At 31.6% G+C, this 21,835-nt stretch overlaps 1 long non-coding RNA gene across 2 annotated transcripts in view; it reads right to left on the reverse strand.

Annotated features, from left to right (window-relative positions):
• Positions 1-21,835, reverse strand: part of LOC149238048 (uncharacterized) — a 157,819-nt gene that overhangs the window by 3,360 nt on the left and 132,624 nt on the right. For both annotated transcript variants that reach the window (XR_016245333.1, XR_016245334.1), the window contains exon 4: positions 15,368-15,519. This is a non-coding gene — a long non-coding RNA (uncharacterized LOC149238048). The remainder of the gene's footprint in view (positions 1-15,367; positions 15,520-21,835) is intronic.

Genomic DNA, 21,835 nt, shown 5'->3' on the forward strand with positions numbered 1-21,835 from the left:
CAAACTATATTATTTAATGTGCACATTGAAATATTTTATTTGTAACTAACAATGCTTTTTTTTTATTAAAATATTTTTACTAACTATTATATGAAACCTAGAATAAATCACATATGATGTTATATAATTATATTATTTTTACATGTGAGGACACAACTTACAAATAGTTTTAATATTTAAATGTAAATTATTTCTTTTTGACTTTACTTTCAATTACTTTATTTTTATTTCTATATAAAGTTAATGTAAAATTCACGGGAACTTAAAGTATTTTATTAATGACCAACATTAAATATTTTTTGTTATTATTATTTTAAAATATTTGTTATTAAAAATATTATTATGTTATTTTTAAAAGTAAATTCAAGATTTTAAATTTATTTGTATTTTAAAATCCAGTCTCCTGTATTTATGTATTATTTCATCTTAATTTTACTTTTATATATATATATATATATATATATATATATATATATATATATAACTATTTTATATTATAATATAATATTCTAACATTATATTATATCATAAATGATATTCCAAAATAAAAATGTATAAATATGAGTAAAAATACTATCTATTTTAATTATTGTAATATTTTACATTTTTATTTTGATAATATAATTTCTGTAACACTCTCTCACTGCACTTTTTTTTTTTTTTGGTAAAATTGCATCTAACTTAAATTCTCCTTATTTATTTCCATGTAATACTGCTCCCAAGATATTTCATTATGTGTATTTATAGATATGAGAGAAAAACCCCCTCACTATCCACTTATATGGCATTATACTTTTTATAAAGTAATGGCATTATACTTTTTATAGAGTAATCTTCAGGTTTGAGGTTAATGCACTTAATCCACAATGAGTCATAATACAAAACTAACAATTTTGGGACATCCTATTTTACTTGTTTTAGGTTAACTTTATGATTTTCTATTGTGAGTGTTCTTTTAAGTTGTTCCTTGGATGACCCCAAGGCTATGGTGAGTTAACTCCAAAAAGTATACATTCTTGCACAACTATTATTGAATAGTTTTATTGGTGAATATTCTTATATAGTCTTAAAATTCATTTTGTTGCTCCAAAATGAATCTTACTTGGACTTTGCATGAATATGGATATCAAGCCTACTCTATGCATAATGCATAATATCAAGCCTAGTGGTATTAAGATATAAAAGGTTTACTAGGATTGAGCATCTAACTTTTCAGCTCCATGAGAAATTTTTTCATTTGTATTGATGGGTGTGGTCATGGCTTTACAATTTCCCATTTTCCATTTTCTAAGAATATTTGAAATATGTTTTTCTTGTGAAATAAAAATTCCATCATTCATTTGTGTCACTTCTATGCTAAGAAAATAATGGACCAAACCCAAATGAGTCACTTCAAATTCATTCTTGTCATCATAGTGTGAGTGAACTCTTCCACTAACAAATCACTTGAATATGTGTATATCAAGTCGTCTACATATAAGCACACAATTATTATATCATTACCATTTGACTTGATATATAATGTGTGTTCATTTTCGCTTCTATTAAACCCAGTTTTCAAAAAATAAGTGTCAATTCTACTATACCATGCTCTTAGAGCTTGTTTAAGCCCATAAAGAGCCTTTTTCACTTTGTAGACTTTGTGTCCATTTCATGCTTCCTCATATCTTTGGCACTTGTGAACATATACATCTTCTTTCAAATCACCATTTAAAAGGCTCATTTAACATCAAATTGATAAACTAACCATTTATATTTTGTTGCCAATGCCAAAACAAATCTCATTGTATCAAGTCTTGCAACACCAACATATGTTTCATTGTAGTCAATACCTCTTTGTTGAGCATATCCCTTTGCTACTAACCTTTCTTTGTGCCTTTGTATTGATCCATGAGGTGCAGACTTGGTTTTGTACAACCATTTCACCCCCATGACTTATTTTTCAGTAAGAGGAGCTTCCATCTCTTCATCCATTGTTGTGCACCAAACTAACTATTTTTACTGCATCTTCAAAACATCTTGGCTCTCATTCAATCTTAGACATCAAAGAAAAATTAGTATAACCATAAATTTCATTTAATGATTTTGTCTTTTATGGAGGAGGACTTGGACAAAACATAACTTGAAGTAGCAGAAGATGATGGAGTCGATGTGGCCTCTCAAGTATTTTGATTACTCAATGCATTTGCAGAAAGAAAAGATTCATGTTCTTGTACAACAATACTTGGAGTTTGTTGTTGCACATCATGATTCCACTTCCATTCTTCTTTCTCATCAAATAACACAACAACACTAATCATTAATTTTTCTGTTTCTGGATTGTACAATCTATAACCTTTGGTTTCCTCACAATATCCAATAAAAATGAATTTCACACTTTTATAATGAAGCATTCTTCTCTTTTAAGAAGGAACATGATCATAGGCATTGATGAGAAATATTGGGTTTTCTTCCACAACATGCTTCATAAGGTGTAATATTTTGCACACTTCTTGTTGGGCATCTATTAACCAAATAAAAAGATGTAGCTACAACGTCACCCAGAAAATTTTTGGAAGGGTTTTACCTTTCATCATTGTGGCGATCTCAACAATTGTTCTATTCTTACGTTCAACAATTCCATTATCTTTGGGAGTATAACTAGTTGTCAATTGCCTTTGAATTCCATTAGTTTTACAATAAGAATCAAACTTATTAGAACTAAATTCTCCCCCTCTATCTGTGTGTAATGTTTTTAGAAAATAACCACTTTGCTTTTCCACAAGAGCTTTAAATTGTTGAAATATGACAAATGCACCAGATTTTTCTTTAATGAAATATACCCATGTTCTTATATTAAAATCATCCATAAAAATAATGAAATACTTATTTTTGTTGAGAGATAAGGTTTGCATAGGACCACATATATCTGCATGCACTAGTTCCAATGGTTTACGTTCTCTCCATGACTTTCCTACCTGAAATGAATCTCTATGTTGCTTACCAAGAATACACCGTTCACAGAGACTTTATCACTAGAACCAATAAGTGGTAACCCTTTGACCATTTGCTTGTTATATAACAATTTCAAGCCTTTCATATTCAAATGTCCATACCTTATCTGCCATAGCGAGGAACTATCATCATAAGCAACATTTAATGTTCTACTTGGTTTACAGGCGAGATTTAAAGCAAAAAATCTATTTTGTAGCATATTAGTCTTAGCAATAATTTTACTGTGATCATATTTATCATAGATAATGCATTGTTTGTTCTTGAAAATAATTAAATATCCCTTTTCATGGAGCTGCCCCACACTCAACAAATAATGTGGTAGACTAGTAACATATAAGACATCATTAATGTGCTTTGATTTTCCTTGTTTTGTCTTCACAACAATTGTTCCCTTACCTTTAGCTTCATCTCTCTTTTCATCTCCCAATAGTACATCATATTTTGTAGATTCATCTGTCTCTACAAACCCATCTTTGTTTCCTATCATGTGATTGTTGCAACCACTATCCATAAGCCACACCTCTTTGGAAACATTATTAGTTGAATGAGAAGCCAAGAATAAAGTGCCAACCTATTCTTGAGAAAAAATAGCTTTTTTTATTTGTTTTTTTCCAACAATTTCTTTCATAATGGAAAAATATTTTATAGTAAAAACACTTAACTTGGGATTTATTAAATCTTTTACCTCCTCTTCCTCTTCCTCTTCCTCTTCCAAAATTTTTCTCACTTTCCTCATGAGAGGAACCACTTTTGTCTTTGAAAATATCTCCTCTTGCTTGAAAAGCTTCGTCAATAGATTTTTCAGAAGATCTATTGATTCTTTGCTCATGAGATTAAAGACACCCCATTAGCTCATTCACATTCACACACAACTAAGTTAGACCCTTAGACTCTTCAATAGAAACAACAACCCCATCAAATTTTGCAAGCAAACAGCTTAAAATCTTCTCAACATTTTTTTGATCTTTTAAATCTTCTCCATAAGACCTAATTTCATTCACTATACCCATAACTCTAGTGAGAAAATCTTGAATAGATTCATAGTTTTGCATGCACAAAGTTTCAAATTCTCGTCTTAAGGAATGCAACTTAACAATTTTTACCTTATCACTTCCTTGATATGCTTGATGCAAAGCATCCCATGCCTCCTTTGATTTTGTTAATCCAACTAGTATTGGAAAAATAGAATCATGCATTGATTTTGGATTAGGAAGAGAGCCTTTCAATCATTCTTATGATTTTCCTTTAGATGGTTTCTTTGGTCTTGAGTCAAGTGGACAAGTGTTTGATCATGTGGTTTTGTATATCCATTCTCTACGAAATCCCACAAATCTTGTGAGAGAAACAATGTTTTCATCTTATTGCTCCAAAAACCAAATTTCTCACCTTTAAACACTAGTATTTGTTGCTTAGAAATATTCATATTGTTGGCCATTCACAAACTTTTGAAACCTCCTCCCAACAACACACACTTTACATATAAATCATCTCTCTTAACCTAGTTCCAATACCATGTTAAATATATCAAGAGCATACATATGAAAACATAAACAAAACTAATGAACAAAAATAAGAGAAGTCTTATTCTCAATCCATGAGTTGAACTCTCATTGGAATCTCATATCTCCATAGGAGCAATGAATACATTATTATAGCGAACATATTTCTAATTTGATTATTTATTATGTGATTAATCTAATACCCCGTAATAATTTGTTGAATGATAAGTGACTACATCTATAAATTTGTTGCCCTAATTCTGATAACCCAGAACACAAAATTTTCTAGCTAATTTGTGAGTAATTACATAGGTTATTTTAAGCATTATCCCCAACAAGGTTGTATTACTATTTCTCATTGAAATAATATATATTGTTTTCCTCTCGAAGTGAGGCCTTCATAGACCTAGATCTTAAGAGTTTCAACATTATAGATTATGATAAATGTTGGGTGTGTATTGAGGTTTATATTATTAATTGGGTTATTGTTGTAGTGAGGTAAATTAAGGTCACAGTGACATCTTCCTTAATACTTCTTTTGTACCACTGTAATCGGGTTCTGAGTTTTGCAATATGCTCCCTAACCAATATTTATCTTGACGCGTCTTATTATTAATTGACAATAATTATTATTGAAGAATTTTCATGCTAAGGAATAGGTTATGAGAATATGTAATGCTCTCTAAAATATATATAATTATTTTTTAACAAAGTCTTGTCAATTATAGGGGGAACCAATCGTTGTAAGTGCCGAAGTGTTTCAGTTTGCCTCTTAATAGAATTAGCATTGTTCTCGTGGCTGTGGAGTAACCTGATTAGCTTTCTAGGTAATGTGGTCCTATTGTTTGAATTATCTAAACTATTATCATATGAGAGTAACCTACTTAGCTTTCTACGGCATCTGGCCTTATTGTTGGATTATCTAAAGTATTATCATATCTAATATATATGCATCAAAGTGAGTAATTTCTCAATCACATTATTATACCACTATGAACCATTAAAGAGAAAAATAATAAATCACATAAAACAAATGAGGTTACTTATATTCTCTTGAATTGTTGGGATCTCACATAAATCACTAGGAAAAAGGAGTGCTCCACCCAACCAATGATTATTGTTCTTGCACCACAAGACTCTCTCTAGCTAGTATCTTAGGACAAAATAACTTGACAATGAACTTTTAAGGTTTGTTATGAGGCATCAAGACTTTACAAGTCTAGAGACACAATCACAACACTCTCTTAGTGTTCCCACTAGTCCCCAACGAGCTCACCAAGACCCTAACTAGCAGGGTCATGCTTTACCATCAACAACATCATGTTCCATGTTCCAACACTTACAACTTCAACTCCTCTCTTGGACCTCCTTCAACCATGTACCAAGTCTTGAAGGCTGCCTCGGGTTTCTTTCCTCTCACCCTTGTTTCTCCCTTGTCCCAAATAAGATTATTTAGGTGTAGGGAGATGAATAATTGTGTTCTAAATGTCAGGTAAAAGAAAATCTATTTTAGCAAATTTCAAAGTAATTTTATGGTTGTTTAGAGCTTATATTGTTTATAAAATAAATTGAAATAGTAAAATAACATTTATGTTTTACCATCCACCAACGCTAATTGGCCCACAATTTTTACGAAGTATTTTGTAAAAGAAAATATTTACATCTTTTAGGTGGGTGTTACATCTCCCCCCTTCAATGAAAGTAAGTCCTCCCTATTTTCCTATCCCTGAACATAGGCTATAACATTTGTGGTGCATATAATCTTCACCTTCAAGGTAGTCTCTCGAAGATGAAGTGCCTTCACCACACTTATTCTGAGTGATCCTTCACGTCCTCAACATGATTTTGTCCACCTAAGAACACATAGAGGTTTTATCATGAACTTTCATTTAAATTGACTTATATATACCATCATCAAGGGATCCTTAGTTTTCATGGATTATTATTTAAAATACATACACATATCTATAATCATTCAGTGTTATCATAGACATCACCAATTTTTATTCATGTACCCAAGAAGGCCATCAACACCACTTCTTAAGATTAACAACCCACACTCAGCAAGAGTTAGCAACATCATTATAGCTTATCAATGATAACCTTTATTTCTTTTTTACTTATGTGGTTCTATCATAAATCTAATTCATAGAAGAATCAATTTTTAACATGGTACTAACATTATAAAAGTTCTTACTTTTCCTTTTTTAAAGATGGATTACCCTTAGGGAATTATTGTACTTGTTAGCATCACTATATTCTTATGCTTTTATGTTACATATGCATTAATTATTCTTCAAATAGAGTTTGAGACAACTCCCTTCTCTTCCTTTTCTTGCCTACTTACACAAGAAGCATCTTTTATGTCCATCTTAGATTTCTTGTTGTCTTCTTGGATGGCAACATCAAATGTTACCACTAGTTCATTTTTTCCTTTTGTCATGATGCACTTCACTTGACACATAAAACATGTATGCCATTTTCTTCCATAATTGGTCATAAAAATTATCTCTTTTACATTGTAAGTATATAAACTATCCCATACTCCCTCAATAGTATAGTATAGTGTTTTCCTTATATATATATACCAGTTCTTACAATTTCATTTGCCTCATTCAATGAGCAAGTAACTTTAATATCTTTAATATGGGTTGCAAAAAAAACAAAATTATCTCTATACACTATTAACTATTCATTCTACTCTAAGAATATTTGTTATCACCATCATTTTGTTATTATTTTTTTTAAATCTAATACCACCAAAATTTAAAAGCACGAGTTTTTATTAATGGAGTCACCGTGATGACTTAAGAACACAACTTAGAAGAGTACTTATAACCAATCAACTAGGATAAAAAGTTATAGTAACCAAATTTCTTAACAATATTTTGCTAACCTTCCTCACTTAGGAGTTCCTCTTAGCCTTCATATTGGTGTTTGTGTCCTTTTGTTCTAAAACTACTAATTAGGGAAATCCCTTTCCCTTCAATACTTCATCAACATGGGGTGATCTTTCTATATTAACTTTATATTTTGCTAACCTTCCTCACTTAAGAGTTCCTCTTAGCCTTCATCTTGGTGTTTGTGTCCTTTTGTTCTAAAACTACTAATTAGGGAAATCCCTTTCCCTTCAATACTTCATCAACATGGGGTGATCTTTCTATATTAACTTTATAAGGTACTTATCCTAGTAACGTTAAACTTGTAATATACTATCAACCTTACCCCTCTTTTTTTACACTTTTTCCACATTGCTTCATTATATTACTCCACTATCTCTTCATTTCATTTGAACCTTCTACGCATTCTCCAAGGAGTGCGAGACATACACTTATATTTTATGATGTCTATTCCAACTCTATGATGTTGGCCATATTTTTTTTGATAGTAAAGGTATCAAACGAGTAGGATCAAAATTTATAATTGTGTCATTTGGTGTGAATATAGTTTCCTACAATTACCCCAAATTACTCAAAACTTTTAATATACATTTACTCTTGTTGCTTAGTGTATCAACTTATCTCAAGTATTTTAAATTTCAATTAACTTAATTACTATTGTTATATTGATTATTTTCCCATGTTTTAGAATTATTATACAACTTAATAAATTTCCATGGTTTAACTGTGATCTTATTTATACATGCTAAATTTTAGATAATGTGGATATTTTCTATAGATCATCTCAAAACTTTTCTGACCGGTGTTCACATCTATTTGGTATTAGGAATAACCCAATACATTTTCTATTCTCTTTCCAACTTAAAGATTCCAATATATTGTTTACTTATTACTTTCAAGATTATCATCCTTCCATCCAATTTATCACACTTATATCTATTTGGAGTTTTTCAACTCCCACTCACAATCACTTATAATTATCCATGCTAACAGTTTGTGTGAGATGCTCTACTATGGTAACCATTGTCATTATCTTTATCTTTGTGTGACCAAGACCACCCTAGAAGGAATTAGCAAGCCACACATGAGAAAATGTGTGAATTGGTCACTAGAAAACCAAATTTAAGATTTTCTACAAAAATAAGTCATTAGCCCATACCTGCTATGGTGAATAGAATCTCCATACAAGAAGAAATGGACCTTTTAATTTTGTACATATGTTTTTTTATCATCAACATCCTAAGTCTTCATTCAACTTGAAACAAAATTAATCTTCAGTATGCCCAAGAGACTTCCTTTAGTATATCCATATACCCTATACTTTGCTTTATATATAATAGGTGTTGTTTTTTATTTTTATTTTTTATTATTTTTAAATGAGTTCATCATATTGATTTTTTATAACATTATGGATCATATATAACACATACAAATTTAATCCTTAGTTCAAAATTTCAAGCTTTTCTGAGAGGCTAAGATAACTCTTACAATAATTAGTATTCCATTATCCACGTGACAAAATTACTTTGACTAGCTATGTTCATAGATAATTTTGTCTGTGATACGTGAGAATTGTCTCTATATCATATTAACATTAGTTCCTGTTTAAGGTAGCCAATGTTTCCATATTTTAGGAACAAGGTTCTCTATCTTATACGAGGATAGTTTTATTTTATTTAATATTCTATGTACATGTTTAAGTACATATAATATAGAAATATGTCTGTAAGTTCTCTTTATATCCAGAAATAATAAATAATAATCTTTATGTTACTTTTTACTGTTTTTGCAAAGTAATACTATATTTCTTTTTCTAAGTTAAATTTAGTACATTATTTTTTATTTATTTATGCATATTGCTCTCATAAGCTAGGTATTGAAAATTAATAAAATAATTTCACAACTCTAAATTTCTCAAAATAATCTTACAGGAAACACCCATATTCCCTCTTAAGACTTTTCTCTACTGTATTAATATTTTGATTTTTTTATACACCTCATTCCTTATCGCTTTATATTCAAGGTCGGTTCATTGTCCAATGCAGTGACATAACATGATTTACATAATTATCAATAATTAAAAAAATATTTCAAGGAGTTATTTGTTCTCTTAGGAGCTCAATAACTCAATCTTTGTAAATGAGGCTCGCCTTCTAAATGAGTAAAAATTAATATTTTGATAATTAATATTTTAATAAATTAATTCATGTTAGGGAAGTTTTTCAATAGATTCTAGAAATTGAGGCTTAGTCAATATGAAATCCTTTACTGTCTACTTAAGGTAAATATATTATGTTTTTACAGGGAACTATTTTTAAATTGATTTGCTAAGAAGTCATTGTGGATTTGACTCAAACAAAGACAATAGAGTATAATGATGTAATAAATGAATTTTATTAATGGAAAAAGAAAAGGTTAAAAATTGATTGGGAGAAAATCATTTCAGTAAAAAAATCTTGCTTGCCAAGATCCTGAAAAGAATGTAGTGGGTAGGATCTAGATATTTTTTCCTTAAAATTTATCAGTTGTAAAAAAAATCTAGACTAGTGGGTTGGTAGACCCATGGAAGGGGAGCTAAGGAAAAATCTCTTGAGAAATAATGTATAAAATACATTATTAGGAATCACAAGAGTTGGTTGGTTCAGAAAAATGCATCTCCCTTAGGGAACCTGAGTATTTGGTTCAAGGTTGGGAGGAAAAGTGTTTTCCTAGTTGAATTGTGAGCCGTTAGTCCCTCAAAATTCTCTTTATTGTTAAATTGCGAATTTTGTATATTTGAAACCTAATGTTAAAGTTAATCGTTGTTGTTTACCTAATTTTATTAATACAATTTTTGAGATATGCAATAGTTAGCCGAATGGAGGGAATGGATAAATTAGTAATAATTTCTCTCGGCATGGGTTATGTGTGTATTGAGTCTACATAAGTTTAAGTGTGAGATAAAAATTGCAGTGGGAAATGTGAAAGCAAGATGTTCATTAGGGTTACTCTAATTGTGTTATATATGATTAATGAATACATTCTTACCCTTAAATATGGGTGATGAGTAAATCCACATAAAATATCGTGTCGAGCACAAGTAGTAGTTAATATTCTTAGGTGAATTTATTATTATGTTAGATCCTACTAAGTTATAGACTCATTTCTTAAGCTATAGAAATCCATTTTAATGGCTCATATGCCTGACTATATTTAAGAACTGCACACACTACAGATAAAAGGTATGCCTTTTCCATAAAAGTAAGGTTTTTTGACAACTGATGAATTTTTTAGAAAGGCGTTAGTAGTAACCCTCATAATCTGGGTACTAGCTCAAATGGGTTGGGCTAGTATGAATCCCACATGGTGGAACAATTTGTAAATAAAGAAAATAATTGCAATGGAGTATTTTGTAATTTCTAACCATTCGTCTAGTGAGACTCTATGCTAGTAGAACTAGGTGGGATTTAGCCTTAAAACCAAATCCACCCAACAAACCACTGATGCCATTATTTAAAATAGGAACAATTAGCTTTAGTAGTTGTATTGATGAGTAGTAGGGAACCACCACAAAGTAACCTCAGTCTAGGAATTACAATTATACAATATGAGACATCTAAGATGAAAATAAAGTAGATAAGTAATAAAGAGGGTTATATAGTTTATACGAGTCAGTATACAAAATTAGTAAAACCCAAGAAAACTGAAAGATTGATTTAGGCATGAGTATCTAAGTCGTAATTCCTATAATGATTACTTGACCATGAATTTAAATCTATCAAGAGAATATATATGAAAACATAAACAAAACTAACGAACAAAAATAAGAGAATTCGGATTCTCAATCCATGAGCTGAACTCTCATTCGAATCTCATATCTACATAGGAGCAACAAATACATTATTATATAACTCACATATTTCTAATTTGATTATCCATTATCTCACTAATCTACTGTCCCTAATAATTTTATGAATGATAACTCACTACATCTATAAATTTCTGCCCTAATTTTGATAACTTAGAACACAAAATTTTCTCCCTAATTTGTGAGCAATTACATAACTCAGTTTAAGAATTATCCTCAACACTCCCCCTTAATGCTCAAAGAGGTGATTCCAACCATATCTGTCATGTATTCAAACTTCCCTTTAGGCAGTGCTTTGGTAAATATATCTGCAAACTATTCATTTGTTGTACAAAACTTTATTTCATTTCTCCTTTTTCCACATAGTCTCTTACGAAATGATATTTTATATCAATGTGTTTGGTGTGATTATGAAACACTGGATTTTTAGTTATGGCAATGGTAGAAAAGTTATCACAATAAATAGTTGTGGCATATTTTGGTTCTTGTTTTAGATCTAACAATACTTTCTTGAACCAAATTGCTTAGCATGTCGCTGTTGCTGCTGCAATAAACTCTCCCTATAGACAAGACAATGAAATAGTTGGTTGCTTCTTTGAACACCATAATACTGCACCTCTCAAGTGATTTTTCTATCATCAAAAGATCCAGCCAAGTCACTATCTGTATAACCAACCAACCCAAAATTATTTGATGAAGTATACCAAATTCCACAATTTCTTGTTCTACACACATACATCAAAATTCTTTTTGTTGCTCCAAAATGAATCTTACTTGGACTTTGCATGAATATGGAAATCAAGCCTATTTCATGCATAATATCACTCCTATTGGTAGTAAGATACAAAAGGCTTCCTACCACACTCCTATAGGATTGAGCATCTACCTTTTCACCTCCATCTTCTATAGAAAATTTTTCATTTATATTCATGGGTGTGCTCATGGGTTTACAATTTCTCATTTTCCATTTTTCAAGAAGATTGGAAACATATTTTTCTTATGAAATAAAAATTCCATCATTCATTTGTGTCACTTCTATGCTAAGAAAATAATGGATCAAACCCAAACGAGTCATTTCAAATTCAGTCATCATAGCCTCCCTGAACTCTTCCACTAACAAATTACTTGAATATGTGTATATCAAGTGCTCTACATATAAGCACACAATTATTATATCATTACCATTTGACTTGATATATAATGTGTGTTCATTTTCACTAATATTAAACCACTTTTTCAAAAAATAGGTGTCAATTATACTATACCATGCTCTTGGATATTGTTTAAGCCCATAAAGAGCCTTTTTGAGTTTGTAGACTTTGTGTTCATTTCCTTCTTCATATCCTTGGGGCTAGTGAACATATACATGTTCTTTGAACTCACCATTTAGAAAGGCCGATTTAACATCAAATTAATAAACTAACCATTTATATTGTGCTGCCAATGCCAAAACAATTCTCATTGTATCAAATCTTGCAAGAGGAGCATATGTTCCATTGTAGTCAATACTTAGTTTTTGAGCATATCCCTTTGCTACTAACCTTGCTTTGTGCCTTTGTATTGATCCATCAGCTCCATACTTGGTTTTATACAACCATTTCACCCTAATAACTTCTTTTTTCAGTAGGAGGATCCACAAGCTCCCACGCTTCATTTTTTTTACTCCCTGTGATCTCTTCATCCATTTCTTTTCACCAAACTAACTATTTTACTACATCTTCAAAACATCTTGGCTTTGCTTCAATCTAAGACATCAAAGAAATTAGTACAACGATAAATTTCATTTAAAGATTTTGTCTTTTTTGGAGGAGGACGTAGACTTGAAACACTACTTGAAGTAGCAGAAGATGATGGAGTGGATGTATGGATTTGAAGAAACAAAAGATTCATCTTCTTGTACAAGAATACTTGGAGTTTGTTGATGCACATCATGATTCCACCACCATTCTTCTTTCTCATCAAATAACACATCACGACTAATCATTAATTTTTCAATTTCTAGATTGTACAATCTATAACCTTTGGTTTCCCCCAATATCTAACAAAAATACATTTCACACTTTTATCATCAAACTTTCTTCTCTTTTCAGTAGGAACATGAGCATAGGCAATGCAGCGAAAGACTCTTAAATGAGAAATATTGGGTTTTCTTCCACACCATGCTTTCTAAGGGGTAATATTTTTCACACTTCTTGTTGGGCCTCTGTTAAGCAAATAAACAGATGTAGCTACAACGTGAGCCCAAAAAGTGTTTGGAAGGCTTTTACCTTTCATCTTGCTCCTAGCCATCTCAACAATTGTTCTATTCTTATGTTCAACAATGCCATTCTATTGGGGAGTATAACTAGTTGTCAATTGCCTTTGAATGCCATTCAGTTTACAATAAGAATCAAACTTATTAGAAATTAATTCTCCCGCTCTATGTGTAATGTTTTTAGACAATAACCACTTTTCTTTTACACAAGAGCTTTAAATTTTTTAAATATGACAAATGCATCAAATTTTTCTTTAATGAAATATTCCCATGTTATTCTACTAAAATAATCCAAAAAAATAATGAAATACTTATTTTTGTTCAGAGACAAGGTTTTCATAGGACCACATATATATGCATGCACTAGTTCCAATGGTTTACTTCCTCTCCATGACTTTCCTACTGGAAATGAATCTCTATTTTTCTTACCAAGAATACACCCTTCACACACTTTGTCAATAGAACGAATAAGTGGTAACCCTTTGACCATTTTCTTGTTATATAAGAATTTCAAGCCTTTCATATTCGAATGTCCATACCTTATGTGCCATAGCGAGGAACTATCATCGCAAGAAACATTTAATGTTGTACTTGCTTTGCAAGGGAGATGGAAAGAATTTTTTTTGTTTTGTAGCATATTAGTCTTAGCAATAATTTTACTTTGATCATTTTTATCATAGATTATGCATTGCTTGTCCTTGAAAACAATTAAATATCCCTTTTGAGGGAGCTTCCCCACACTCAACAAATTATGTGCTAGACCATGAACATATAAACATATAAAACATCATTAATGGGCTTCGGTTTTCCTTGTTTTGACTTGACAACAATTATTCCCTTGCCTTTAGTTTCAGCTCCCTTATCATCTCCCAATAGTACATGAGATTTGTAGATTCATCTATCTCTACAAAGCCACCTTTGTTTCCTATCATGTGATTTCTGCAACCACTATCCATATGCCACACCTCTTTGGAAACATTATTAGTTGAATGAGAAGCCAAGAATAAAGTGCCAACCTCTTCTATTTCTTCAGAAAAATTAACTTGTTGTTTTTTCTTTTCCAACAATTTCTTTCATAATGGCCAAATCTTTTACAATAAAAACACTGAACTTTTACCTCCATCACTCTCACCATTACGTCTTCCTTTGTTGTATGTAGAAAAAAATATTCCTCTCCCTTTGCCTCCTCTGTATGTTTTTCCTCTTCCTCTTCCTCTTCCAAACGTGTTATGGTTTTCCTCATGATAGAAACCACTTTTGTCTTTGAAAATATTTCCTCTTGCTTGAAAATCTCGCTCAATAGATTTTTTAGAAGATCTATTGAGTCTTTACTCATGAGATTGAAGAGACCCCATTAGGTCATTGACATACAACTGAGTTAGATCCTTAGACTCCTTAATAGAAACAACAACCCCATCAACTTTTGCTAGAAAATTTCTTAAAATTTTCTCAACAATTTTTTTATCTTTTAAATCTTCTCCATAAGACCTAATTTCATTCACTATACCCATAACTCTAGTGAGAAAATCTTGAATAGATTCAAAGTTTTGCATGCACAAAGTTTCAAATTCTCTTGTTAAGGACTGCAACTTAACAATGTTTACCTTATCAGTTCCTTGATATGCTTGCTCCAAAGCATCCCATGCATCCTTTGATTTTGTTACTCCAACTAGTCTTGGAAAAGTAGAATCATGCACTTCTTGCTAGATTAGGAAGAAAGACTTTGAATATTTCTTAAGATTTTAGTTTAATTGATTTCTTTGATCTTGGTGTTTGAGCATCTGGTTTTGTATATCCATTCTCTACGAAATCCACAAATCTTGTGAGAGAAACAATGCTTTCATCTTAATGCTCCAAAAACAAAAGTTCTCACCTTTAAACATTGGTATTTGTGGCTGAGAAATATTCATATTGTTGGGCATTGCTCCTAACTGCTCATCACTCCCACCAATAACTTGAATCTGCACACACTTCACAAAATTATGAAAACTATTGCGAATGGCTTTCACAAACTTTTGAAACCTCCTGCCAACAACACACATTTTACATATAAATCATCTCTGTTAGCCTACCTCTGATACCATGTTAAATCTAACAAGAGCATACATATGAAAACATAAACAAAAATAATGATCAAAAATAAGAGAATTCTGATTCTCATTCCATGAGCTGAACTCTTATTGGAATCTCATATCTACATAGGAGCAATGAATACATTATTATATAGCGGACATATTTCTAATTTTATTATCCATTATCTCACTAATCTACTGTCCCTAATAATTTGCTAAATGATAACTCACTGCATCTATAAATTTTTTGCCCTAATTCTGATAACTTAGAACACAAAATTTGTTGGCTCATTTTTCAGCAATTACATAATTCACTTTAAGCATTATCCCCAATAGAATCATAAACCCAAAAGGTACTATGTAGAGTTGTTAACTAGTGTAGTATTAAAAGTTGATTCCAAATTAACTCAAAAACATCTGTAAATTACAACACGTGTTAATGAAGGTATATAAGTTGATGACACCTTGTTTTAAATAAATTGATGTATTCTTAGCAATTGTAAAAAAAAATTATAAAGACAATTTGTATGCAGAGAAAACCATAGCCCACTATACACAAACAAATCCAACCAAAGTACTAACATTTCGTTGTTACGTTACTGATATACTTCACGATTCTTGAGCAGTAAAATAAATATGTGGGTTTGGACCTTAGAAATTATAACAGTCAAAGAGGATATTTAAATCCACATCACAATTTATACCAGTGAAGGAGGACATATAAAACAACAATGAATACTGTCGAGAGAAAATGCAATGCATATGCACAAGAACTAGCACTATAACCTTAATTTGAACCAAGTAACTACATCATCATATATAAATAAATTTGGTTGATTTAAGGAATATAAATCCATTCTAAAACTCATAATAAACCATAGTGCACACAATGGGTAATGATAATAAACCATGAGTACATTACTTCACATGTTCTTTTAGAAAGTGTAAAGAACTTCCTTTCGAAATATTCAAAACATGATTGTGAGCTATTAAAAAAATCATGTCTCCTTATACAGTGATTAGCACATAGTAAAATCAACATAATATTACAAACAAAAATCTTTTTCTCATGGGAAAATCCCAATGCTTATGTTGACCTCCATTTTAATTAACGACACCAAGATCATCACGGAAGGAATACACCTTAAATGAAGGAGTACACTTTTAAGGGCAAGTGTAGAGCACCAACGTGGAGGGATAATAAAACTATATCAGCCATGAACGAACAAAAGAGAAAAAGTAGAAGTTCAGTTAGCTAGGAAATTCCAAGGGCACCATTATGGTGCCTTCACAAAGTGAGAAACTATAGGGTCCATAAATTAAAGAGTTTACAATAATGTTTTCAATCTCTCTTGGACAGTCTTGAAGCTCTACTCAGTGAGTTTCAACATCTTGAAACTCACAGGTTCAGTATTCAATACCCAATACAACAGCTACTATGCACCAACAACACACAGTTTTGTAAAAACCACTCAACTTGTAGCAACAACACACCACACAGATACAACTTAGCTCACTTCATATCATTTCATACAAGATTCACAACGCACAAGCCTTTTTTTGGCTCTCCAACAACAATACACTCTCAGGTTTGGCAGCATGTTTGACTTCACTGTTGAGATATTAATCTCACTGTTAGTTAGTTGTCAATTAGCTATTATCATATTGATTCTGTTGTCTGCTAGGTGTTATAGACAGTTTAGTTTTACTCAAGTTTTACTTGAGTTCTACTCCATAGGTGTGGAGTTTTACTTTAGTCATTTATTATTAATGTTTACAATGTAATCTATTTAATCATTCAGAATATGGAATAACAATCTACTCCTTTCACTCATAGTATTAGATTTTAGATGGCATAAAACTCTTTCAAAAAGCATCATAGTATTAGATTTTAGATGGCATAAAACTCTTTCAAAAAGCAGCAGAGTTAGAGTAAGGTTGCATAAGACTAATTGAGATTAGCATTTCATTAGTGTGTGTATTCACAAGAAAAAATAAAAGATCACAACAAAGGGAAGCCTCCTGCTGCAAAAGGGAAAGTTGTTGCGAAATCATTAAAAAGTTGTTGGGAAAAGAAAACATGTATTTCTTTAGAAAGTAAAGCATCAAAGAGTTTGGAAAGTAAAGCATCGAGTAGTCAAACCACAACCTTATTAACGTTTAGTGGAGTTTCCTATTTCAAATTAACCCGGCATAGTGGTACAAGGAGCAGTGTTAGAGATATTAACAGCTCTACAGGAGCCACCAAAAATCAAATTCAAAGAGTTAAGTCATTTATTTCTATTATCTCTTTTTCAAGTATTCATATATATTCTCTAAGCTCCATCGTATTCTAAAAGTTCATTGCATATTTTTAAAAATGTATGTTTTCTAAAAATGCATTTTTTTAAAAATGTATGTTTTCTAAAAATTTAACAGTACGAAGTTTTCTTAAGCTTTAAAAGAAGTATTAAAAAAGAGTATTGGGTTTGTAATTTTTTTAAAAACTTTTTTTAAATAAAAAATTGGAGTAAAAATAAAAGAGTTTTTTTAATAAAAAGTTGTAAAGCAAAAGGAATTTTAAAGGAGATTTAAAAGAAAAGATGCACATTTTGCATTTAAAGAAATGGTTTCCTTGAGCCACACCCTAGGCACCCTGATTCTCATTGGCAAAAATTATGAGTTTTGGTTTTGATAATGAAGATGTTCATGCAATCCCAAGAGTGTTGAGATACACTTCAGACTGCATATGTAGAGTTGACTCAAGAAGCATGGGTGGCCATGACTAATAATCAAAGAAATGTTGTGATTGAACTAAGAAAGAAAGAACACAAAACGAAATGTTGGATTCAAAATTGAGTGGATGACTCTATTTTCAACAAGATAACTCGGGCATCTACAACACATGAAGATTGGGAAATCTCGAAAGTTGTGTATCAAGGTAATGATATAGTGGAGAGAGTGAAATTACAGAAATTGAGATCACATTTTGAAACCCTAAAGGTGATTTACACAGAAAATGTGGATCAGTTCATGACTAAAGTCGTGGGAATAGTCAACGAGATCAAGCTCATCGGTGAAACAATTTCAGATGATAAAATTGTTCAGAAAGTCCTTCGATGTCTACACAAGAAATATGACATGATTGTAACAACCATTCTAGAATCCAAAGATTTTACAACTTTCTTAGTAGAACAATTGACCGGATCACTTCTAACACACGAAACAAGACTCGACTTGACAAAAGATTCCATGGAACAAGCTTTGAGAGCACAACCTTCTTTTGGCAGAGGCAGAGGCAGAGGATATAGAGGCGGAAACAAGCAAGTAAGAGGCCGAAGCAGAGGCAAGATGAGAACATCATCATGCAGCAGAGCAGCGGAGACCTCAACAAAACCAAACTCAACGAAACATACCATGGAGAAAATATAATGTGGAGTGTTATTACTACAATAAATTTGGGCATTATGAACATGAATGCAAAAATAAGCAGTCAGATCAATACATAGGCAATTTCCGTCTCTCCAACAATGAAGGAGAATCCTTTGAAACAATGTTTATTTCATGCAATCTTTATGAAGACATTGACAACAAGGACCTTTGGTTGCTATACAGTGGTTGCAGCAATCATATGACAGGTAACAAAAACCTCCTTTCTTATCTTGATGCTTCCATAACATCAGAAATTACTCTTGGAGATTGTTCTTGCATTAAAGGTGAATGAAAAGGTATTGTTCCTAATTTTACTAAACATAATCAGCAAAAATACATTCGTGATGTTATGGAAGCATAACATCATTAGTGTAGGGCAATTGATGGAACATGGTCATGATGTAATATTTCAAAGGAAAACATGTTATATCTATAACAAACCTCCCAATAGAAGACTCATAACAAAGGTTGAAAAAACCAAGAATAGGATGTTTCCTTTGACTCTTAGAAGTCAAAATCTTTCACAGTCTTTTGTCGATAATGTGTCAAGAATAGATGAGTCTCAGCTATGGTATTCTAGAGATGGCCTCACACCATTCAAAAGTCTAAGTCAGCTTTGGAAACAATCAATCGTCATTGGTCTCCCTACTATGAATGAAAAAAATTGTAATTGTGAAATTTGTGTTTTGTCCAAGCATAAAAGAGACAACTTTCCCACATATTCCTCTAGAATAAAACAACCTTTAGAGCTTGTCCATACAAATATATGTGGCCTAATGAAGACACAATCTATTGGTGGTAGTCTTTATTTTTTAACATTCATTGATGATTATAGCAGGAAGACATGGGTGTATTTTCTCAAAAACAAATGAGATACATTCTCAAGGTTCAAATAATTCAAAGCAGAAGTATAAAAGCAGAGTGGAAAGCCTTTGAAAGTACTCAGATTCGACAGAGGAGGAGAGTACAACTCCAATCACTTCAAAGCATTTTGTCAACAACAAGGAATCATAATGCAGAACACAACAAGATATACTCCAGTGTATAATGGAGTAATAGAAAGGAAAAATCAGTTAATCATGAACATGGCTAGATGTGTCCTTCATGAGAAGAAGTTGACAAACAATTATTGGGTTGAAGTAGTTTTCGCAATAGTGTATGTTCTCAACGAATCACCAACAACCACTCTCCAAGATACAGTACCTCAAGAAGCATAGGATAGTAAAAGGGTAAATGTATCTAACTTTAGAATTTTTGGATTAGTAGCATTTTCACATGTTCATGATAAGATAAGAAATAATCTTGATGATAAGAGTGAAATATGTATTTTCGTAGGCTATAGTGAGGAGTCAAAGGCCTATAAACTTTATAATCCAGTTACAAAGAAGTTTGTTTTAAGTAGAGATGTAATTTTTTTTGAAAACAAATCTTGGTCTCATCAAGTTGATGAAGCTTCAATTCAGTCTTTTTATCCTCCAAAACCACCAAGATTGTAGGTTGAAGAAGATCCATACCATTATGAAAATGGTACATCGTCAAATAGTGAATCCACTAGTGATTCAACAACTTCACAAGACAATCAAAAAACAAGAAGCGTTAGGGAAATATATGAGCAAGAGCATGAGTTTGACCAACATAATATGTTTGCATTTCTTTCATCTTAACTAACTCATTTTGAGGAAGCAACTGAAGAAAAGCATTGGGTAGAAGAAATGAACCAAGAAATTGCTACCATAGAGAAGAATCAAACTTCAGAATTATTTGATCTCCTAAGAGACAAAACCAAAATTGGTGTAAAATGGGTATATAAGACCAAGTTGAATGAGAAAAGAGAAATTGAGAAACATAAGGCAAGGTTGGTTGCCAAAGGATTCTCACAACAGTTTGGTGTCAACTATGGTCAAACCTTTGCTCCAGTAGTAAGGTTAGACATTGTTAGAACCTTTTTTTCCACAATAGCTCAACACAAATTGAAAGTCTATCAACTTGATGTAAAATCAGCTTTCCTAAATGGTATATTGCAGAAAGAATTTTATGTAGAGAATCCTCCTCGTTTTTAAGTTCCAGGATAGGAGCATAAGCTTCACAGATTGAAGAAAGGCTTGTATGGTTTGAAACAAGCTCTGAGAGCTTGGTACAGTCGCATTGACACCTATCTCATCAAAAGTGGCCATTGCACAAGAAATCATGAGCCAACTTTGTATACCAAAATGCATGAAGGTAAATTTCTCACTGTGTGCCTTTATGTAGATTATCTTCTTTATACAGGAAATATGATTTTAGAAGGTTTCAAAGGAGCAATGCAAACAAATTTTGATATGACATATCTAGGAGTTATGAAATACTTCTTAGGCATTGAAATTCATCAACCTGCTAATGAAATTTTTGTCGGACAACGAAATTATGCCACTAATATCAACAAAAAGTTCAGAATTACCAATTGCAAACTTGCAGATACACCAATTGCTCAAGGAACAAAATTAAGCAAAGAAGATGCAACACTACGAGTTGATTCCACAATATATAAAAGTCTAGTTGTTAAATTGTTATATCACACTTCAGCTAGACCTGATATTATGTTTGCAACAAGTTTTGTCTCGAGGATTATTAAGTCACCTAACATTTCTCATTGGAAGGTTGTGAAAATGATCATAAGCTATATTGTAGGGATAATAGACTATGGTTTGTTCTATACACATTCTGAATCTGATTGTTCTCCTTGAGCCAACCGGCTCCCTAACCCATGCAACATTGCATATCATATTTATAGCTTCCATTTCTCTTATTTGTAGATCGAAGTCCTGAAGACGAGCATGTTCTAGACTCGAAACGTAGAAATAGAAAAATGTAGACATTGG

The sequence above is a fragment of the Pinus tabuliformis genome, chromosome 8 (genome assembly GCF_031772625.1).
Source record: "Pinus tabuliformis cultivar Carrire ecotype Pingquan chromosome 8, CPIR1, whole genome shotgun sequence".
Classification (NCBI taxonomy): domain Eukaryota; kingdom Viridiplantae; phylum Streptophyta; class Pinopsida; order Pinales; family Pinaceae; genus Pinus; species Pinus tabuliformis.